The 22,233-nt window shown below is 43.1% G+C and overlaps 1 protein-coding gene across 9 annotated transcripts in view; it reads left to right on the top strand.

Annotated features, from left to right (window-relative positions):
- Nucleotides 1–6,695: 6,695 nt before the first annotated feature.
- Nucleotides 6,696–22,233, top strand: part of LOC119650260 — a 286,586-nt gene continuing 271,048 nt past the window's right edge. For 5 of the 9 annotated variants that reach the window (XM_038052862.1, XM_038052872.1, XM_038052870.1 and 2 more), the window contains exon 1: nt 6,697–7,018. The gene's annotated coding sequence lies outside the window, so the exon portion shown is untranslated. Of the gene's footprint in view, nt 7,019–22,233 lie in introns of all 9 variants that reach the window. The other 4 variants (XM_038052864.1, XM_038052863.1, XM_038052861.1 and 1 more) reach the window with 2 other exon arrangements.

The raw sequence follows: 22,233 nt of genomic DNA, 5'->3' as shown, positions 1-22,233 counted from the left end.
TGCCAACAGGTAGGATGGAGTTTTGGCATGCTGCAGGTTAATTTGACCAATCTTTATGTTTTTCGACATAAACTTAGTCTATTGTATTATGGAAAAAAGTTAGAAGCGTATGTGGCAGTCCGCGTGTGACGGGGTTTCCCCCACACCGTACCGCCAGAGACTCTATCCCCTCGTGTTTGATTTCTCTGAGAAAAGCCGTACTTGGAAGTTCCCATGTTCTCATCCATGAAAGATTTCATCTCATCCCACAGAGCATTCGTCCGTTTTCCACTTAGCACCTTAATTGGTTTGGGGTGTCCGGGTTGCATAGACTCGATCACTCGAACTGGCATCACGTCAGTTCCGTTCACGTCTCTGGCTTCCCTTCCTTCCGCCTGTTCCTTGGAAGGTGTAAGAGAAGTTACTAGCAGATAGGATTCACAATGTACTCCCTTTACCAGTGCGAATCCCCGTAGGGGGGTTCCCACCCGTATGCACTATCCTCCGCGCGCAGCTGCATTGTGGGAGAGCGCACTAAAGATGCTGGAATTTTCGTTATATTGTGTGAGTCGAAGACCATCATTGTTCTTCGCTCTCAAAATGGAGATAATGCCCTACAGTTTCCTGATAAGATTCGATTTCAGTCTATATAGGATAAAGTGGAGCACCATATGGTGACTTCCCCTGAGCACATTCAGACTCTTTTGGTTCAGTTCGAATACCAAGCTGAAACCCTCCACGTTTGTAGATTTGTCCTTCGTGGCATTCATGAACTTTACCCCCCGGTGTCCAAAGTCCATGCCCAGGTTCTGTTCACTCAGAATGCGGATGATGTCCTCTGCCTTCCTTCGAGGGCCCGGTAACCAACATCCGATATGTTCTGTCCTGCGTAGCTCAGTGTTCACAATAGTGAACTTGGGTCGACCACGGGAACTTAAAGTTGGGATTACCCGCTGGAGCCACTTTAGGACAGCCTCGTCAGTGCAATCCAGATGGAGAAGCCCACCACGAAAACCTTGATTGTTAAATCGTGGCTTCGTTCCAGGCTCCACTATTTTTTTTCACAGGCATCCCCGGAGATGATAAATTGTCCCTCTGACATTTTGCCATCCTTGGAGGAAACTCCACGGCAGCAGTCAGAACAGAGGCTGCAGCTTGCGCATACGTCCTCTTCCTTCCCGCCTTCGTGTTCGTATTCCTGTAGGATGGACCAGCTTCATTGAGATCTCCCACGATCATTTCCCGATACACCGGTCCTAATCCCCGCGAGATGCGTGGAAGTAACTCGTGGTGCGGAGCACAATAAAGCGTTGGCCACAGAAGAGTCTGGTGCGTCCAGTGTTTAGCTTACCGGGGTTTCCAGTTTATCCCTACCTTCCGCCGAAGATTCCGCTTACTTGCATCCGATCTCTCTGGACGTTACCGCGCCTAGTGGTACAGCCACGTCCATGTCCTTATTCCAAAGGCGCTTCATCTTCCTTCACAGTGCTGTCTTCTGCCGCCGGCGTGGAGCCTTTCCAGGTTCACGGTGTCCGGGTCGCTTGGATCCATTTCCACATACTGGCGTTAAACCAGTAGCGTCCACGTCACAAGCTTCCCGTTCTTCCGCTCTTCCCGGTAAGGATGAAGGAGAAGGCTCCGACAGGCAGGACTCAGCCTGTAATCCCCCCACCTTAGTGGCCGAAGTTCCCTTCTGCCGGGCCTTCCTCTTCCGTTTGCTGTAGTATCGCGGACGGGCCGGCCGTAGTCGGATTTCCAGTTTCTCCCAAGTTGAGAGTTTCCCTACTTTCCTTTCTGGTTAAATTCGCGGTAGGCACCAAATGCAAGCTTTCCACTGAGTCGGAAAGTATGCCTTCTACAGATTTATCTATAGGCGAGTATGAATGTAGTGAGGCCTCCAACATGACATGGCGACATCATTGCTCATGGTCGCGGGTGAATTCGAAGTCTGTGACTTCTTACCACTTGGAGAGTTTATATCCTTCGTTTCGATATTCATATTTTGGATACCCTTAGTGTAGTAGTAAACTACTACAGGCTCCCCCACCACGACAAGGTGGTGTCCAAGGGGGGAGGTAAGGCTACGACATCAGCATTTTGGGAGCGTGGTATAATATCAACTATCTTGCGAAGGGAAAAATCATCAATAGCGACTATCACGTAGCGTTATTAGAGCGTTTGAAGGATGGAACAGCCGGAAAACGACCCAATTTGAGGGAAAAGAAAGTGTTGTTTAATCAAGACAATGGACCACGTCACAAATCAAGGAAAACTATTTCATGAATTGGGCTCCGAATTGCTTCTGCATCCATTATATTGCTCAGATCTCGTCCTAAACGATTTTCTCTCTTGGACCTCAATAGAATGGTCCCTGGAAGGAAATTTGGCGCTGATGATGAGGTACTCAACGAGAGACTAGAGACAAATCGTACTATAAAAATGGTACCGGCAAATTCTATGGCCGCTATAATCGTTGTATCGCTTTATAATAAATAATAAAATAAGAATAATAACATGCTATCCCCCATAATAGCAACATTGAACGGAAATACGTGGAGAAGAAGGTGAACTATGAGCCATTGGCTCGGGAATTCAAAGAAATTTGGCGTCTCGAGCGGGTGGTTGTAGTTCCCATAATATTGTCAGCTACAAGTATTGTACCCAAATCCCTAACGGCTTCCCTTGATGTCCTGGGACTTTCGCACAGTCTGGTTCAAACCATGCAGAACTACACCATTCTGCATACGTGCTCGATGTTGCGGGGAGTACTCGACGGATTCTCCCACTGACCTGCCACCGGCCGCCACCACTAGCGCCCCTTTAGTTTTTAAGTAGGTAGGATCGTCCGAGCCTAAATGCTTGGCACTTAGTGCTAGTATTAGGTAAAATCCGGCATCCGCCGAGATTGTGATAACTCGGAAATAATAACATCAAACTCCGCCGAAGCCGGTCCCAAGCCCGGTTGTGAAAGGAGGAAGGATGGATAGCTTCAGTCTGAATGGCTGTACACCACCGCAGCGTCTCAGGGGGTAGGTGAGGAAAGTGCAGGAACTTTGCAGTCTGGTAGATTACTCACTAAGGAACCTATCTCAACACCTGGCAGCTAAGGATAAAATGCACAACCAAAAATGAGAACAAGGAGAAATTTAAGGTCCGGTACGGATAACCGGCGGGAGTCGTCTGACTTGGTGACTGGGTCGGACTCTCGTAATGGACAGCACGGCGTCGAAACCGCTAGTCGTGGAGTGGTTCGACGTCTAGGCGCCACGAAGACCAGGAGCACAACTCCGCCTGCTGCAGCTGTTTCGCCACAATATGTGGCGACCACTTCAGCAGGTTCCCGTAGGAAGCCGATGAAATGGACTGAAGAAATTAGCCTCTTCATCATCCGCTCCTACTACGAAATAACGGCGGGGGCAGGTACAATATCTTACCGCCCCTTGTTGCACCAGAGATTCGTCGAGCGTTTCCCGCAATTCGCGCACGTGACTGTGCAGCGAGTCGCAGACCAGTACCGCTTTATTACTCGCAGCGACACAATCCTGGCCACCATCAGGGAGCGTGTTCGACTTGAAGTCATTGGGGAAACTGGTGACTTAGAGTCGATGGGGGCAGAGGCGGCGGTATCAACAACACGACGCCGCACTGTAGGTAACAGTTTCAGTACTCGCCGAAGCGCTATTCTCCACCGTCCAGCTGAGGTTTCCGCTGAGGTTCGGGACGAATTCCAAAGAGCGTCTATAGAATTCTCGGATATGGATCCTTTGCATAGACCAGGTATTCCGAGGCTCTATGCATCTCCAGCAACTCCGGGAATTCTATCTCAAATCAATGATGAGATTACATCTCGACTGTGTGCTGATATGCCGCTGCTGCAACTACAATCACTTGTGTATTGTGGTGCAGTTGCAGCTATCAGATTGCACGGTCAGAAGATTCGCTTTCGTGTTATTGGTTTGAGTGACAAAAGAGATCCACCATGGAAAATTCGTCTGGAACGTCGGCGGGACTCACTAAGGCAGGACATTGCTAGACTTATTCAGATCAGCACTGGCAATGCCAGCCGACGGGTGAGAAATAAAATGCAGAGGGTTTACCGGAAGTATGCCATCCCCTGTGAGACACCCGTTGTTGCAATTCTGGACACACTAAAACAGAAATTTTTTGTCATATGCAGTCGGTTACGACGGTATGGCGACAGTTATTGCAGACATGTCCAGAATGCAACATACGCGAGGAACCAGCGGAGCTTTTTCAGATCTCTCAACGAATCCCAACAGAGCGCCCAGACAATACAGTTCTCGGTGACGTAAGCGAAAGAGTATTGGGGTGGACTTTGGGGGTTACCTGCCCAACATGCTGAGCATGCTGAGTGGATCACCGCCGAAGGCACCCACGCCAATACGCCTTGCATGAATTTTTGCGGATATAACCGAAGAGGAAGTTCGACGATCAATAAACATCTCGAAGAACTGGAGGGGCCCAGGTCTGGATCGGGTGTATCGCATTGATCCGTAACTAATAAAGGTTTTGGCGACAGTCATGAAAGGGTGGCATGCCACCTTAACGGTGCGTACATCTGAGGGTGCTAATACCTCAGAGCCCATCCGTATACGGAGAGGCATCTTCCAGGGGGATTCGTTGAGACCCGTTTGGTTTTGTATGGCACTGAACCCCCTTTCATGACTACTGAATGATGCTAGAGGGCATGGTTTTACAATAAAGTATGGCCTATGTGCTAAGTGCGAACTGACACACTGGATGTACCTAGATGACATCAAGCTGTATGCTGGCACTGACAACCATCTTAGAAGTCTGTTGCGAATAATAGACATGTTCAGCCGCGATATTCGGATGGAGTTTGGATTAGACAAGTGTCGAATCCAAGCCATCCGCAAACGTCATCACGAGCCGCATGCCGGACATAGCATTGGTGACCTCCATGTGACCTATGTCCGAATTCCGAATGCATCACCCAAAGTCTGCCGTGGAGCGGATGAACCTGCCTCGTGACATCGGAGGTAGGGGCGTGGTTGACGTGGCGGCACAACATCATCGTCAAGTCAACTCGCTGCGCGCTTATTTTTACAGCAAAGAGCAGGCGAGTCCCTTGCATGCGGCTGTCGGTAAGGCAGTCTGTGGACTGACTCCACTCAACTTCAAGAATCGATCTTTCAATCCTCTGAGTGGGGTGAAGTCGGACCAAGAGCGGATCGATGAATGGAAGTCGAAGGCAATGCACGGTAAACACGTGAATTGTCTTTGGCAGCCATTTGTTCATTTGCATCTGTCGAACAGATGGCTGTGTGCTGGGGAGCTCTTTGCTGAGACGGAGGGGTTCATGTCTGCCATTCAGGATGGCGTGGTCGCCACCCGAGCTTATGAAAAGCTCATTATGAAAGAACGGGTGGAGAACGACCAGTGCAGAATGTGTGGTTCGGCGTTAAAGACGTTGGACCATCTCATTTCTGGCTGTACTGTTATGGCACCGGTGCAATACATCACCAGGCATAATGCTGTGTGCAAGGTTATCCATCAAAATCTTGCATACAAGCATGGGCTGATCACGGGAACATGTCTGGTTTACCGATATGAGCCGCAAGCAGTACTTGATAGTTCTGCTTACAGCATGTATTGGGACCGGCAAGTTCTGACTGATCGCCATACCGCACACAACAAGCCTGGCGTGCTGTTAGTTGACAAGATGGGTCACTGGGCGTATATTATTGATGTTGCTACCCCCATAATAGCAACATTGAACGGAATTACGTGGAGAAGAAGGTGAACTATGAGCCATTGGCTTGTGAAATCAAAGAAATTTGGTGTCTCGAGCGGGTTCTTGTAGTTCCCATAATATTGTCAGCTACAAGTATTGTACCTAAATCCCTGACGGCTTCCCTTGATGTCCTGGGACTTTCGCACAGTCTGGTTCAAACCATGCAGAAGTACACCATTCTGCATACGTGCTCGATGTTGCAGGGAGTACTCGACGGATTCTCCCACTGACCTGCCACCGGCCGCCACCACTAGCGCGCCTTTAGTTTTTAAGTAGGTAAGATCGTCCGAGCCTAAATGCTTGGCACTTAGTGCTAGTATTAGGTAAAATCCGGCATCTGCCGAGATTATGATAACTCGGAAATAAAATCAAACTTTATCAAAAAATATCTTTTCTTTGTTAGCCTACGAACTTTCCATCCCAACTGTTATATTTGACAGTTAGAATGTCTATGTCTATGCATAAAGTGCTGTTTGTACGTATATCTGGAAATTTGAAAATAAATTAATTGACTTTTTGATTATGCGCGGATGGGAAAACGTGTATCCAAGGTTTCTCACATCAGAAACACCCGAAACTCTTCATACTGGATTCGGACACTCGGTTTCTTGCCTTGTTTATGTAGAAAAGGTTTGTACACTTTGAGCAACATTAAATGTAATCAAACGTAAATTCGTTACCAATATAAATAACCTTTGTTGAACTTAATCTTCCTCTGTTGCGAAGTTTGGCCCTTGATGAACTGCTTCAATTTCCAACTGGGCGCCGCTGTTCGCAATTCTCTCTGCACTCACATTACTCTCATTTATATTCCGCAGAGAGGTCATGGCGATCGATACACACCTGTGAGCTGGGCGGCAGGTGATCTTCTCTTTGGTGCTGACAATCCACCGTTCGAGCGTGGCTTGAGAGGAAATTTCCGTTCGCGTTCGAGGCGCTGGAAGCCAGTGGAATTCGAGCTGACTTGCGTGAAGCACCTCAAGGTCGGCTTGAGTTGCCCGCGTTGTTATCTTTGTGATCGAAGAATGCCCAAAGTGGAGTGAATGTCGGTGATAACGAGCGCAGAAGTTTTTTGTTGATAAAGTGAGCAAAGGTGCGAGGCGAAGAAAGTGGAAAGAATAGGAAACAACAGAAGTGAATGGTTAGAGTGGAGTGGAGTGACGTCAGGGAGTGCCAGTGCCAGTGGTTTTGTCACGAGTGTTGGCTGTTTTTGGATTAGTCCAGGTGACATGCGGAGGCATCAGCAGGCAAGTGCAGCACGAGGTACAGGTGGACTTTCGCTACCGTTTCATTGCGACTTACAAGCCCCGCGACATTAACCTTCAACAGCTCACCGTAAGCGGCGAGAGTAACGAGCAATTCGGTGCCGTTTGGCGCATGCTAATTGTGGGAACGGAGGTGCTCGCTGCGCTCCCAGTTCGAGCCGCGTTGCGACTCACGAATTTTTGATACATGACGCCACCTCTGATCGTATCTGCAATAGCAATTCGATCTTGGCAATCTTGCGGTCTAATTGAAGCAGGTGAAGTAGAACTGTAACGGTGCCGATGTTGCAAACTGCGGGGCACTAACAAGCTACTGACCTGCTACTTCCGCATTGCAGAGCTCGGCTTTCTGCAGGCCAGTTTTTGCTTTGTTCCCTTTCAAATCACTCCACAGACGTAGTAGACTGATAAGTGCCCGGTTTTGTCTGGGAGAATAATTGCGCCGGGGAAATCCACGACGTGGAGTCAATCGCTTTAAGCGGGATTAGCTCTGAGCCACATTCTCTGTTCCAATAGAGCTTATCTCAAAATTTTACTACAGTTTCGTCATCTCACATTCCTACGATGTGAAAAACATACAAGGGTTACGGTGTTGAACTTTATTTATGTAGAAGGGTTAATATCTTTAATTGGTGAGTCTTGGCCATTATAATAAAAATCACGTTTAAGGTTGTGTGCCATGATCTATTATAATAAGAAAGCATCGCTACTTTGCGCAAAGATCCTGCATCATTTGGCAGCCCCCAAGGTAAAAAATTCCAACTTTACAAAAGGAAAATCAGATGCTTAACCCGAAGTCTCTATACAGAAATCGCTCAGTTCGCACCGGCATTCTCGTTCAGATTTAAATTTAATATTCCACTGGCATAGCTTGCTGTCGTTCCTATTCTACCACCGAGCAGCTTCTTGCCTGCACAGAATTAGAAATCGTTTCTCTTGAAACTAGATTATTGCCGCATATCGAAAAGATAGCCCTTGGGGCTTTGAAACTTGCTGTGGTTCGATGACCACATTTTCTAATTTCTTAATTCACAGAGCGTTTAGCTCTATCCGCCGGTGGTACCTCCTTTATATTCAGGTGATGCATCCGCGGGTGATATCATCTACTTGATCCTCCGAATATTCCAAGCTTCTTAAATGAAGCAATTTTTGTCTAGATTATCTTATCATTTCTTGTGATAACTAGCTCGTCAAATACGATGGTAATAAGTCTGGCCTTCAAACTAGTGCTACCATAAAAATTTCTATAGAAAGTGCAACAAGGATTGCTCAAAATATTTTTTTTTCAATTGAGCAAGGAGATAAAGATATGAATATCAGTCTTGCCACAATTATTACGAGCTAGCTCCGATCTCGATCATCAATGAATTTGGTAAAGAAGTAGCAGCAAATCTTGAGGCGTACGGCATAGCGACACTTAGAGCCTATCCTAAATCTACTCCCTATATTTGGAAGTGAAAAGAAAAGCAGCAAACTCCGCAGAGGTACTTGATATCATTTGGGCGTTGAAAGGCACCAATCGGTCATGCGCCTTCCTTGGCAAATAACAGGTGGCTCTGATGTTCGCTGGCCATATGGTTTCCAGATTCCTCTTTAAAAAGACATATACATAATATAGCCATAAGTTCTGTCAGTCAAACAAATCTTTCTCATGAAATAATAAACCAAATCAATCGAAAAGTACACCATTAGGAAACATAGAGCTTTCAAAGGAAAAAAAATATTCAAAATGGCCGCTGCTAGCAGCTATACAGTCTGCGATCGATGCATGGCCTCATCCATCGCTTCACGCACTGCATGAAGCGGCACTTCTCGTGCTGCACGCACGATGCTGGCCTCCAAACTCTCCAAATTGGTGTAAGTTCGATCGCAGGCAGTCCTCCTCTAACTTAGCCCAAAGGCTGTAGTCCAGCTATCTTGGCTTTGTGAGCGGGGTTCGAATCCTGCTGGAAGCACCATGTTTCCGTACACACTCGAATTGGTTTTGACGCTGGCCTCGCAGAAATGAATATAATTTACTCCGTGATATGCGACGCCCCACCATACCATCACAGAAGTCGGATGGTGACGACGTTAGATTCGCGGAGCATTTTCTTTGGCTTCATAACAATTGTGAGCATATACTCGATCATTTTGTCGGTTGAATTTATCCTCGATTTTTTCATCAGAAAATAGAATTTTGAAATATTTTTTACCGGGAAATCGTTGCAGAAGAGAAGTACACCGAGTTCGCCGTATTTCCTTCAATTTTGGGGTTAACATATGGTTTACGCACCGCCGGTACGCACCGAGACCGAGATCCTCTCGTAAAATAGGGCTCATACTTCGAGTTGAAACTCCCATTTCCGCTGACATTCGTTTCTGCTTGCGGAGAGGATTGCGACGAACACGCACACGCACAGCATGCACGACATACGGGCAACGTACGGAGCGCAGGCGCCCCTCCCAAGGCCTGTTAACCACATCAGCTGTTTCGCGGTATCGACCTGATGCCCTAAAAAGGAGCTTTTTTTTAACAAACTATGAATCTTTTTCGGCGTATTCCCACATTGCCGCAACGCAATAATCGCGATTTTTTCAGGTTTTGTGTGAAACAAAACCTTATTAGAATCGAGTCGGTGTCTATCTGTCCGTCTGTCTGTCTGTCACACTCGATTTATTCGGAAACGGCTTGACCGATTATCACAAAAATTGGTAACAGTGTGTGATCTGTTGGTCCCTTTACATACAGCAAGTGGCGCCATTTTGTCTTAAGTTTAACGGTTGGCTCCCCATACATGTGAATGGAGGGTGCAACATTTTTTTAATAAAGTGTGGCCATGTGGGGTATCAAATAAAAGGTCTCATTATTACTTTCCGAAACTGGCTCTATATTTGATATTGGTTGAAAAATAGGGGAGTGAGAGCTCAAAATACGACCCACAAAAAATGTAACAGGTCTCGTTCTCAGAACTTACCCAACCAAAAAATCTGAAAAAAGGGGGTGTGGCTGTGTTATGGACACGGCCGTTTGTTGTACGTGAATAACGTCTCGTAAAGGGTAAAGTTTCTATATAAAAAAATATTATTTACAGTCGTACAAGGATCTTTTGACGCGTGGGTGACGTGTGGGTGACAGAAACAGTGCCTTACAGTTTGCCCCACCTACGACTATCATAATTGGTGTAGAAAAATCAGGATCGTAATCGGGTACAATTTTAACGATATTTTTGGAATATTTTAATAGAGATCGTAACAGTTTAATTTCTGCTAACGCACATACACCCCAGTATGAATTTGAAGTTTTCATTGAATTTTTCATTTGTTGGTATCAATGAGGGCAGAAACCATAGACAATCACACACATCACACTTGTGTCCGAATGGATTGTTGATAAACGTCGCAGTGAAACGTGCACTAGCTGCTGTGTCTTCATAAACGACGATCGTACGCAGTCGACGCCTACACAGTCCGATGTCGACGTAGAAGCATTTTCATCACCAATCTGCATAATTTCAGCCGTCCCAGCTGTACCGGCACCGTCGTTGATTCTGTCGGCCGCATTCATTATTTTCCGTTGGCGGCCCTGCTTGACTCTATCATATGGTGTTTTATTGATACCATTCGATTGCTGTTGAGATGCCCTTTCCAACCGTATACGATTCTTGTATTTTGAATTGGCTTTCCGACGCGTATAGGCGGGCATTATATTTTTTTTTATTTTAACACATATGATATTCGCAGTCACAATTTGTTTCTAATAATAATATATATATAACATATAATCGATAGATTTTGATAAGAGCTGATGTTAAATGAACGTCGTAGCTTTACCGAATCGAAAGTTATACTAAATGGAAATCTCGATACGCATCAAAATGGCGAAGCTGTCCCCTCCCCCGCGCGCGACGTATTACAGTCCTTACCTATCGTTGGATTTGATTCTTTAGCTATCCAGTGGTAAAACAAAACCTTATTCAAATCGGTTTACTGTCTGGCTACGTGTCACACGCATTTTTTTCGGAGACGGTTATAGCGATTGACACCAAATTTGGTAGAAAGATGGGAACTGTGAACGGTCACGCATACAACGAGTTACATCCTTTTACGTCGAATTTAAGGGGGGTACCCCACACATGCAAAAGAGGGCAGGTCTTAGTTTTGACATTTGTTGGGAAGGTGGAGGGTGCGGGGGGTTGAAAGTGATAATCTCTTTAAGGGGCCGTTCTCAGAAACTACTTAACCAAAAAATCTGAAAAAATCAGGAGGCTGCCACTATATGATGCCTGGGCTCCGAAATACTCTCCATACACCTGTTCAAATAAAGTTAATAATAGTAGTAGTAGTAGTAATAGTATATTAATATAATTTTTAGTAATTGGCTGCAAAACCCCCCTTAAGTTCATCCTAGCACAACGAGCATGATCTTACCAAGTTTGGTGCAAATTGCACTATTACTAACAAAGTTACAATACGTCAAATTGGGTGCTTTGCAAAATCTAGACTACATCTGCTTCCGAAATCTGCACAAATAAAGTTAATTATAGTATATTTCCACATTTTGGAAATTTACCCGGCAACCCCCTCATGTTCATCCCAGAAGTACACAATTTGGCATGGCTGTAACGAAGAACATAACGCATAATTGGGGTCAAGTTTGAATAAGATCCAACTGGTGGGGGTGAAACTTTGCCATTTTTCGTGAATTTCGTGCATTCTACAACTTGTATGACGTCATCATCAATTCATCAATACCACAACAAAATGAGTTCTTATGAATGGGGTCGCAAAGAATTATTTTGTTTTAGTATTTTAGTCATTTAGATATGAATATCAATTACTCCAAACAAACATGTGTGTAAATAGGTATATAGTATAAGCGTGCTAATGAAGTTTGCGGGTAGTGTCTAATTCAGATAGATATATTTGTACATTTAAACAGCCGTATTTAATATGCGTACTATATATGTACATATGTATGCTTTTGTGTACGAAGTAAATGGGAAATATGAGCACGATCAATTTATATACGTGCATACATTCGTACAGTATTCGGAAATGTTTGTTTAGGGTGAGTATAATATGTATGGCTTTAATATGTATGTATGTCCTGTAGTTTGGAAAAATATGAAGGATTATGTTAAATTTGTAGCTATATACGGATAGAAAAATGTGCGTTGAAGTTTCTTACATAAGATGAATACAAAACCTTTATATCCGAAGCGCGAGCTTTCGGTATTCCGACTTGTTTCTCGTAGTTATCAAATTTCATCGTGTTGTCGTTTACGCGCCACTGATCTTCGCAACCTGAAAGTTTGACGGAAGAAAAAGGACTTTTTATACATAGAATAAACTTTACTGAGTAATACAATTTCCATCATTATTCATGAATTGTTGACAGAGTGATGGCAATTTGCATATACCACTTTTAAAAAATGTCTTCTTCCTGGAGGCTAAAAATTAGACAGTGCTTATTGGACATCTCTCTGGTTTTCCAATTTTTTTCCCTTCAATTGAACTTGGTTGGCCTTTTTTGGAGTGCTATGTTTAAATTATCCAACGGCTGGGACTACTTCTGGGAATTTATCTTTGCACAACTTACACACATTTCTTGTTCAAGCTCAACTTCGGTTTAGAGGTCGAAGGGCAGGTTTTGCGAGGTAACATGAGACCTTCTCCTTGCAGTGTGTTCGTAGGTAATCAACTTTTCATTCCTAGTTACGATTCGATTCGATTTAGTACCGTGTAAGCAGATATGTGCATGTGATGACTCGATCATTCAAATTTTTCCCACTTAATTCATGTGGCACTCACCTTGGGTATTACCACACCATTCCGATTTTCCGGATATAATCCGAAATGGTTTACTAAGCTAAAACGAGCTTTTCTGCGATGTCCTATGTTATCAGAAAAGGATTTTCCTCTAATGTGGTCATCAATCAAAGACGGTTGCCCAGAATGGAGCTTATTCGAAATGTGCTGTTCCCTTCACCAAATGCTTCCAACAAATTTCGACAGGCTTCTGTAGCATTTACTGCTTGTTGAAATTAGTACATCACGTAATTCCTTCTTACTTAAAAATAAACCATCTTCATTTTAGTTCATTCGATTGGACAGTATGTGTTCATTCAGTGGGAAAAGGAAACAGCCAAATATGCGTCAAATGAATTTGCACATACCCGTTGAAGCTTTTTGTAACCAAAGCGAACAGAACTTTCTGGCTGACCTAATATGTACCAGATATGGTTGTCATTTACCCCACATCTACACGCCATTCTTCGCGGTTACCTGAAATGCACCTCAGTTCCAACCACAACTTCCTGAAACGCTTGCACTCCTTCTCTACTATTCTGCGCCAAGTTTCCTTGGGGCGACACACCCGTCGGCCAACTTGGGAAGCTGGATTCCATTGCATGGCATAGCCAGCAATGTAATTGTTGTCCCTGACTTATTCACTGCCACTTTCTTTTCCGATCACAGCTCGTACAGGTGACAGGTTGGTCGGCGCACGACCAAGTTTTTCATTTATAATAGTATCAAGCCAGCGTACGCCGATGCTACGACTCAGAGAGGTGTTGGCGCAGGCTTGAAGTAACAGTGGAGTTCACATTTCATGCGCTATCCCCATATAGCAACACATCACAAAATAGTCTCAATTTGCTCCTGGTGCAGAAATATCTGCATTTCAAGGTTTAAAAAAAGCGACGAAAGCAGATCTAGTAATGTTAATGCTTCGGGTAACATGCGGCGTGCGATTGAAATTGATCCACGCGTTTGATCCTCTGGCCATTAATGCTGTTGGTGGTGTTTATATTCACTCTTCTACTCTCTACTCTACTTGCCTCTCTTTCCAAATTCAGAACCATCTGGCCAAGGTCCATGACCCGATAAAAGAGCAAACTGATGTTATCAGCATAGTCGAGGTGTTTATCATTGTCCGTTGAATTCCCTCACGTTCTCCGACCAAGACACCATGAAGACCGTCATCGAAAACAAGAAGAAAGAATATCGATGATAGGATCCAACCAACTGGCGGACCGTACTCTGGACTTCAAAATCCACGGAGATTATACCTCGGTGCAGCACGTGACATTTTGCGCTGTCATATCTCGCTCTGATAATAGTTAGTTTCTTTAGAATACCGCTCCTGCTAGAGCACTCCAGGTACACTGCCTGTTCTCGCTATTGAAAGCTTTCTCGAAATTGATGAAGAACGGCTGTAGCGAGAATCTTAACTCCGCGCACTGTCCGAAAATAATCTGTAGGGGCTTAATGTGGCCAAGCAAGAGGATCTGGAGCGGAAATCAGCCTTCCCTCTATCGATCAAGCTTTCAAGATGTTCTTCGATGCGTTCCTAGATTATTTTAGCTATTATCTTTACGAGGACAGGAAACACGCAGATACGCGTGCTTTCCTTTCGAATCTGAACGATTATCCCCTTCTTCCACTCTCTGGGGTACGTTTCGGATTCTCAAGGTTTCCGTATGAGTGAAAGTAGTAGATCTGCATTAACTGCAGGGTCAACGATAAATAACTCTGCGGGGCAGTGTTTGGCATATTTGTATTCGGATAAATTCCTACAATGATTTTTCATGAATATGAAAAAGTGATTACTTTCTTATTTTTCTAGCCCTAATTGTTCATATTTCAGAAGTGAGTACGAATACAGTTGTATTCTCACGTCCAAAAGTGAATACAAACGTATTCGTATTTAGGAGTGCAAATACGAATTCTATTTGATAAATATGATTTTTTTTGTATTGAAAGATTGGTATTCGCCCGGAGAGCGAATATTAGCGCTTTGTTAATCTCATCATGTATGGAGGAGTCGGACATAATAGCCAATAAGAAAATTCAAATTCGTTGCAGGTGTAGACATCAGACAGACAAATGTCTATTTCAGATAAATGTCTGTTTCAGACAAAGCTTGCTTCTATACCAGATAACTTTCTGAGTCTGCCTCAGACTTAAGACAGATAAACGTTTGCATCTGTGTCAGAAAAATGGCTGTCTCAGTTGCATGTCTGTTGCTGTACAAGACATAACTCTGTGTTCATTTCACACATCAGATAGTCTGTATTAGACAACAAGCAGACAGATGTCTTCGAGCCAAATGGTTGGGCAATTGGCTCAGACAGCCACAGGACGAACGCAATAATAAACTCGGACGCCTCTTTAGGCCGATGTTAGCGCCCCTTGTTCCGCACATCCAGAAGATAACTTTTAAATTTGCTGCTGATTGGAAAGTGGTCGACCTAGTTGTTCGTATGATGTCGGTCAGTTGAAATCCAACTGGCCTTATGACGGTGGGCAAGACCGTAAAAATAATGTGTGGGGAAACAAACCCATTAGATGACCGAGTAAGGTGTTGCTAGAACTCATTTCATCATTCAGATCACCCATCACGATCAAATTACACCACCCCCTGAACTGCGTGTAATTGCTCGTAGAAAGCATCCTTCTTCACTATATCGGAAGTCTCCGTTGGTGCGTAACACTGTATAATTGTAATGTTTCTTAATCTGGACTAGAATCTTTCAGTCAGAAGTCTGTCAAAAACGGCACTTTGCCGTAGCCTTCAGAAACCGTCCGCTTCTGCCACCACTTGGCTTTCCAGAACTCATAAACATATTTCCCCAAGAGGGAGAAGAGTATTCTCTTGGATCCCACCGTTTTACTTCGCTCAAGCCGAGAATGTCCAGCTTATAGCTACAGTTGAAGAAAGCAAGCATTGTGAGGACCCTCGTTACCACTTTCTATGAGCGGGAGCACATTCCGGAAACCAATTGTGGTCCGTTTTCGATAGCCAAAGCTCGTAGCCGTGAGATCTGTCCCTATCCAAGACGTCGTTGACGTTTCTGTAGTAATAAAATTTGTAGGTTGCTAGCCACAATTCCATGTCACACTACTCAAGAAGTAATAGAAAACTCTAAAAGGTGGAACTGGAAGTGAACTCCACGTGGATCCTAGTTGGCAACAAATCTAGGAGATTGATGTCACCTGTTTCTGGCAAATCAAAATTAACTCTGAAGCCATAGTAGGATATCTTCGACAAGCTCACTGCTGTGAAACCGAACGAATATGTAATCTCACAGCACCCACTATTTGTGATGGACGCGGAAGCTTGAAGTGCCCAGAATGAAGATTCATATTCACCATAGTAAACCAGGAGGAATCAACTGTCTCAAAAACCTGAGAGGTGGTGAAAGTTAACCATTCAACTCCGCCAACACCGAAATGCAGCTCCAACTCTAAAGTGAAGTCCGTATGGTTTTGCCCCTTTTCAGACTTTTTGGATAGCTCTTCCCTCATGGAATTGTTAATCTGGATGGTTACTCTGCAAATCCTTTACGTATTTATGTCTATTTCATACGTATGCTTTTTGCATAGTTATTTACATATTTTCGATTTTATTGCAATCTAGCACAGTACAGAGACTATTTTCGAAATATCTTCGCCTTTATCTCGTATTTTCGATACAGCGCGCCAGTCACACCTACGTGCTATCGCTGACGGTTCTTTCTTCAGGAGTATCTGACAAATTTGCACTCCTCTACGAGTTTTTAGGAACTACCTCATTTCATTCCTAACTAGAGTGGTTTGAATATGCTGTTATTCCGCTGAAAGTCGCGCAAGCCTTTCTTTTAAGGTAGATGGACTAGTAAACTTTCTGATAGTTGCTCTAACTAAGACTTACGAATGATTAGATTAGGACCCGTTAAGTGTCTGCCGGCTTCCTGTAGATCTTCAGGTCTAATTTCTTTGCTTCTTCCTCAACCGCAGGTCCACGAAAAGTAATTGATGTTCCTTTCCATCTTCAGGATGAACTCGATACTAGGGTACAATTTATTGAGGCAGTCGAGAGTTTTTTTCACATGGCTTTACTCGACATTTTCGAAAACTAATCGGGCTGTCACTCTAGGTACTTGCTTTGATATGACGATGCTGACATGAGGGTCTGTGTGCAGAAACGCTTCCATCATAACTTTTTCGTTTATAAAACCGTGGATGAAATAGCATTTCACAGCTGGTTCTTTATTATCAACGCATCAGCGAACGTCTCAAATCTACAATTTACCCCAATGTCGTCCGCCCTGCCACTCTCTATAGTTCTGAGTATTGGCTAACTATAAAAGACAATGAACGGTGTCTTGCGGTAATGGAGACGATGATGTTACGTTGGACTAGTGGGTGATACGTTTTGATTACATCCGGAACGAGAATATCCGCGATCGATATGGAGTTAAGACTGACTAGGCTGACCCTGACCAATGTGCGAGGCCAGATAAAAGCAGCTGGATCACTCTCAAGATCATTCGGTATCAACATCGGTCTACGACAAGGGGATGCCCTATCATGCGTCCTCTTTAACCTGGCGCTTGAGAAAGTGATCCGTGATGCTGAGGTAAATGCAAGAGGTAAGATCCTCTTTAACTCCACCCAACTAGTGGCCTATGCTCACGATATCGACATCATGGGAAGAACGACCCGAGATGTACAAACTGCCTTCATCCAGATCGAGCAGGCAGTGCTTGGCGCGAGATCTTGGGCTGCACACAAATGAAGGCAAGATCAAATATATGGTGGCAACGTCAGCACCGAAAACCAACCAACCAACATCAAACCAGACTGGTCAAACGGGAAGAATAAACATAGGAGACTACAACTTTGAGACCGTTGATAATTTCTCCTATCTAGGGCCGAAAAGCACAACCGATAACAGCTACGATGATGAAATCCGCACACGGTTGTTGACAGCCAACAGAGCCTATTTCAGCTTACAAAAACTGTTTCGCTCGAAACGTCTCACCATAGGGTCAAAGCTCTTACTGTACAAGACAATGATCCTGCCAGTCCTCATGTATTCCTCGGAGACTTGGAGTCATAGCAAGAAGAATTGCGAACTCTTTGCCGCATTCGAGAGAAGAATCCTCCGAAGAATTTTTGACCCCCAATATGAGGATGGACGATTCAGTAGTCTACATAACGACGAAATCATTGAGCCGTGACCGTCAGGTTATGGACAAAATCTGGCTCAATAGGTTACTTAATCCGTATGAATGAGGGTGATCGCACCCGGCAATATCTATGGTAGAAAAAGAAAGCGAGGCAGACCCTGCCTGAAATGGAGCGAGGCGTAGGTCAGGACGCCAGACAGCTTTTAGGGATATCGAATTGGTGGACCTCGGCGCAAAACCAGGATGTCTCCTTACTAAGGCAGGCCTAGACCGGATACCGGTTGTTGCGCCGTTAGTGATGATGATAGTACTTTTTGGAAACAATCTTCCCATTTTCGTCAATATATGGAATTCCAAAGGGAGTGTAAATATATTTATGTAATTTAGTTAAATAGAAACTCGTTTATTGACTGGTGCTATTTATACCAGCTTTACTTAAGTTAACGCTTTGCTAGTACGTGAAAACCTGGGCTGGCTGTCCAAATTCGTACTATACATTAGCATTTAGCTCCTCTGGCGAGGAAGCCGTGAATATCAAAAATGTTAATTTGAGCAACTTCTCATAGAATTGATAGTTTTGACCAGATCCTGACAATTATGAGATTCTCATTCAGTCACAATGACCTGGCATATAAACGCACTCTGTCCCAAGCTCATTCAAGATCCCATAATACGGCACTGAATTTTATATCTACAGTGGGTCAAACGCATAATCGGACAAAGAATGCTCCATATTTTGAACAAATTAATTTGTATATAATTATGTTTTTTCACAAAATTGTTATGGAGCTTTTTCATTATAAACTTACCTTTCAAGAGGAGTATATAACATAATACATGTTCATTCAAAATGTTCATAAAAAAACAAAACAAAACGGAATAGACGAAAATTCACGTCAAACAAATAATTGGCCACACAAATCAGCAGAATTCCGCTATATAACGTTACTTTCTTTCTGGAATTATTTACTAGTTTGCATGAATTGAAATTTAAAGGCATTATTCAAGTTTTCTTTGCAAAGAAAAGAATATAGAAGCCTATGTTGCTGCAGGGGGCAAGGTGCTAGGATGACCTTAAGGGGGTTTTGCAGCCAATTACTAAAAATTATAGTAATATACTATTATTAAATTTATTTGAATAGATATCGGTATTTCAGAGCTTAGGCACCATATAGTTGCAGTCTCCTGTTTTTTAAGGTTTTGTTTGCAAAACAAAACCTTATTAAAATCGGTTCAATGTCTGTCTGTCTGTCACATACACTTTTCTCAGAAACGGCTATACCGATTGGCACGAAATTTAGTGAGAAGGTGGGAACCGTGAACATGCAGTGAGTGTTATCCTTCTACGTTGAGATTAAGGGGGCGTATATGCAAAAGGGGTTTTTAAAAATTTTTTTTACCGAATATAGTCATTTTGGGTATCAAATGAAAGGTCTTGATTAGTACTTTTCGAAGCCGGTCTTAGTTTTGAGATTTGTTGAAAAGGCGGGGAGTGGTAGTGGTGGAAAGTGATGATTTCTTTAACGGACCCATTCTCAGAAACTACCCGTTCGAAAAATCTGAACAAAATCATGAAGTTGCCTCAAAATACTCGCCATATTGATATCGGCTCAAATTAAGTTAATTATAGTATATTTCCATATTTTTGGGGGAAATTGAGTAAAAACCCCCTTTAAGTTTATCCCAGAGTTCGAAAAGTTGGTAGTAGTATAGAATATAATATGAAGCATGTTATTCCCAATCAAAATCATGCTATTACTAACAAAGTTGTAGTAGCTCAAAGTTGGCTTTGTCGCATAAATTTACTGTAACTAAATATCAATATCACACTAAAGTGAGTAGTTTGACATGCGAAATGCATAGTTCTGAACTCAAATATACACGCAGAAGAAGCAAACGAAACCTTTCATACCTGAAGCGCCGAGGTTCCGGTTTCTCACTTCACTTTTGGCCCCCGCACTCCCCACCTTTCCAAAGACTAAACTTCGGAAAGTACTAATCGAAACCTTTCATTTGATACCCCCATGACAATATTTGGGGGAAAAAAATGTACACCCCTTTTTCCGCTTCGTTTTACATAAAACTTTAAAAATGAATTGGAAAAAGTATGTTTGTGCCGAAAAAGTTGAACATTTTCTGACAAATATAATTTTCATAGCAGAATAACTAGAAAAACGCCATATATCAGTAAGTAAAAAATTTCACGGCTTTAGCTTCGCAAAGATTATTTGAACAAGGATATTGACCTTTGGAAAACAGTAAACAGCGAAAGCTTTTATAATTCTAATCATTTTTAATCTTTTCTGAAATAATACAGGTATTATAAGGACATACATACATATATTTGGTGGAAGCCTTATACAGAGGTGACTCCACATAATATTCGGGCCACTATCAAGCATGGTGGAGGGTCAGTATTTATATTTTATAGACGGTAAAATAGATGGATTCCAATATTTACAAATCTTAAAATAAAAAGGGAGACAAAGTGTGATCCCAGACATATTTCCTATGCTCCCGAAATGTGGTCTTGGCAGTCACCAGATCTGAACGTTATTGAGCACGTTTGGGAGCAATTGGCACGAAAATAAGAGAAATTGAGATTTAAAAATATAAAAATAACAAATAAATATAAAGTGTTAACCAGGAGTGGAATTATATAATATTTAGTGCAAATTTGGTCTGCTCGATACCCCGACGCTTAGAAGCAGTAATAAAAGCAAAAAGAAATGCTTCAAAGTATTGGAATGTCGTTTTTGGAGCGTTTTGGTTGTTATGTCTTTTATCATCATCATCAACGGCGCAACAGCCGGTATCCGGTCTAGGCCTGCCTTAATAAGGAACTCCAGGCATCCCGGTTTTGCGCCGAGGTCCCCCCATACGTCTTTTATAAGGATGTTTTATAAAAATATACCTTGTTTTATACTTCTCTTGAAAGGTCTGTGCATTATGTAAAAGATGCATATACATTTTGAGAAAAACATTGATAAATTAGTACAAAAAAAAACTTGCCAAAACATTAATCACTCTTTGTCCGATTATGCGTTTGAACCACTGATAATTTTGCAGCTTCTTCTGTGATTACTGTGGAGATTTTGATGCTCTTCCGCTTCCAATTTAGATTCAATCATAACTGACATTAGTGGCGAATACGAAAACGTAGCTTCTTATTTCAAAATGTATCTTAGTTTTATGGTCGTTTCTACAAGGATTGAGCTAGTAGCAAGACTGCAACAGACACTAAATAGTTACGAAAACTACAAAGAAGACGCTGGGAAACAACCCGTAATTAGGGCAATTCTAAAAATATATACCAACAGCTGATTGATAAATGCATTTCAGTCGTATTACTGCTTCTATGTTTAGCCAGCTACCGTGAAAATCGCATGAAAATATCTCCCCAGGCTTGAAATAATCCCCGATATTGGGTTCCTGCTCCATTCACAAGTCTGAATATTACTCCCCGAATAAGGCCATCAAATATGGTGAAGGGGGAACTAGAGCACTGGAGCTTCTTAAAGCATTTCTTACAGGATAAGAAGCATAACCGGGGATTAGCCAAGAATAGAAGCTTGAATTTGCTTCCCGTTTTATTTCTGTCGCGAATAAACTAAGTATAATCTTCCCAACGTAGTTTTATTTTAAACATCAAGTGAGCATCATAAACATGCCACAAACGAAGTAGCGTTTTTATGAGGTTCTCGAATTCCTCTGGAAAGTAAAGATTCGTCTCGAGCTCGTTATAGCGCGTACTTTCTACTTCGTACAATAGATGGTTCCAGGAAAATACGACAAACACGACGTTTAAAGCACCGCGAATGGCTTGTTCCAGTTTCGTTTCTGGGGCACCTTCAGACTATCGCGGAGATGACTTCGTAGATCAAGGAGAAGTGCAATCGCGCTAATACACATCCAATGCATACCAATTATTGTTAGTGCAGCAGCGTAAACTGTTATTATGTAGATGCCATTGCAATCCACAGATAAGACATCACGGAATTTTCCCCGATGGGAACGTAGTGTTTTAATAAGTCCGTACTCCAGATATCTATTGGACGGGAGTTCCTTATCGTGAGTTATGCGCGTCTCTTGCTTTCGTTATCTTACACCTTGTGGCGCTCATCTACGTGACGTGATAATATCGTGTAATTCCGAAGTGTCGTATAAGCTTAGATTCCTACGCCTTAGTAACTTGTCCTATGCTTTGTTTATTTTCTGCTCCAACCTAAGCTGCTACATATTTGCATTTGCAAAACCGTTGTGTATGTATGGTCAC

The sequence above is a fragment of the Hermetia illucens genome, chromosome 2 (genome assembly GCF_905115235.1).
Source record: "Hermetia illucens chromosome 2, iHerIll2.2.curated.20191125, whole genome shotgun sequence".
Taxonomy (NCBI): Eukaryota; Metazoa; Arthropoda; class Insecta; order Diptera; family Stratiomyidae; genus Hermetia; species Hermetia illucens.
The sequence above is the reverse complement of the archived record's forward strand: the minus strand, read 5'-3'. Positions and strand labels throughout refer to the sequence as shown.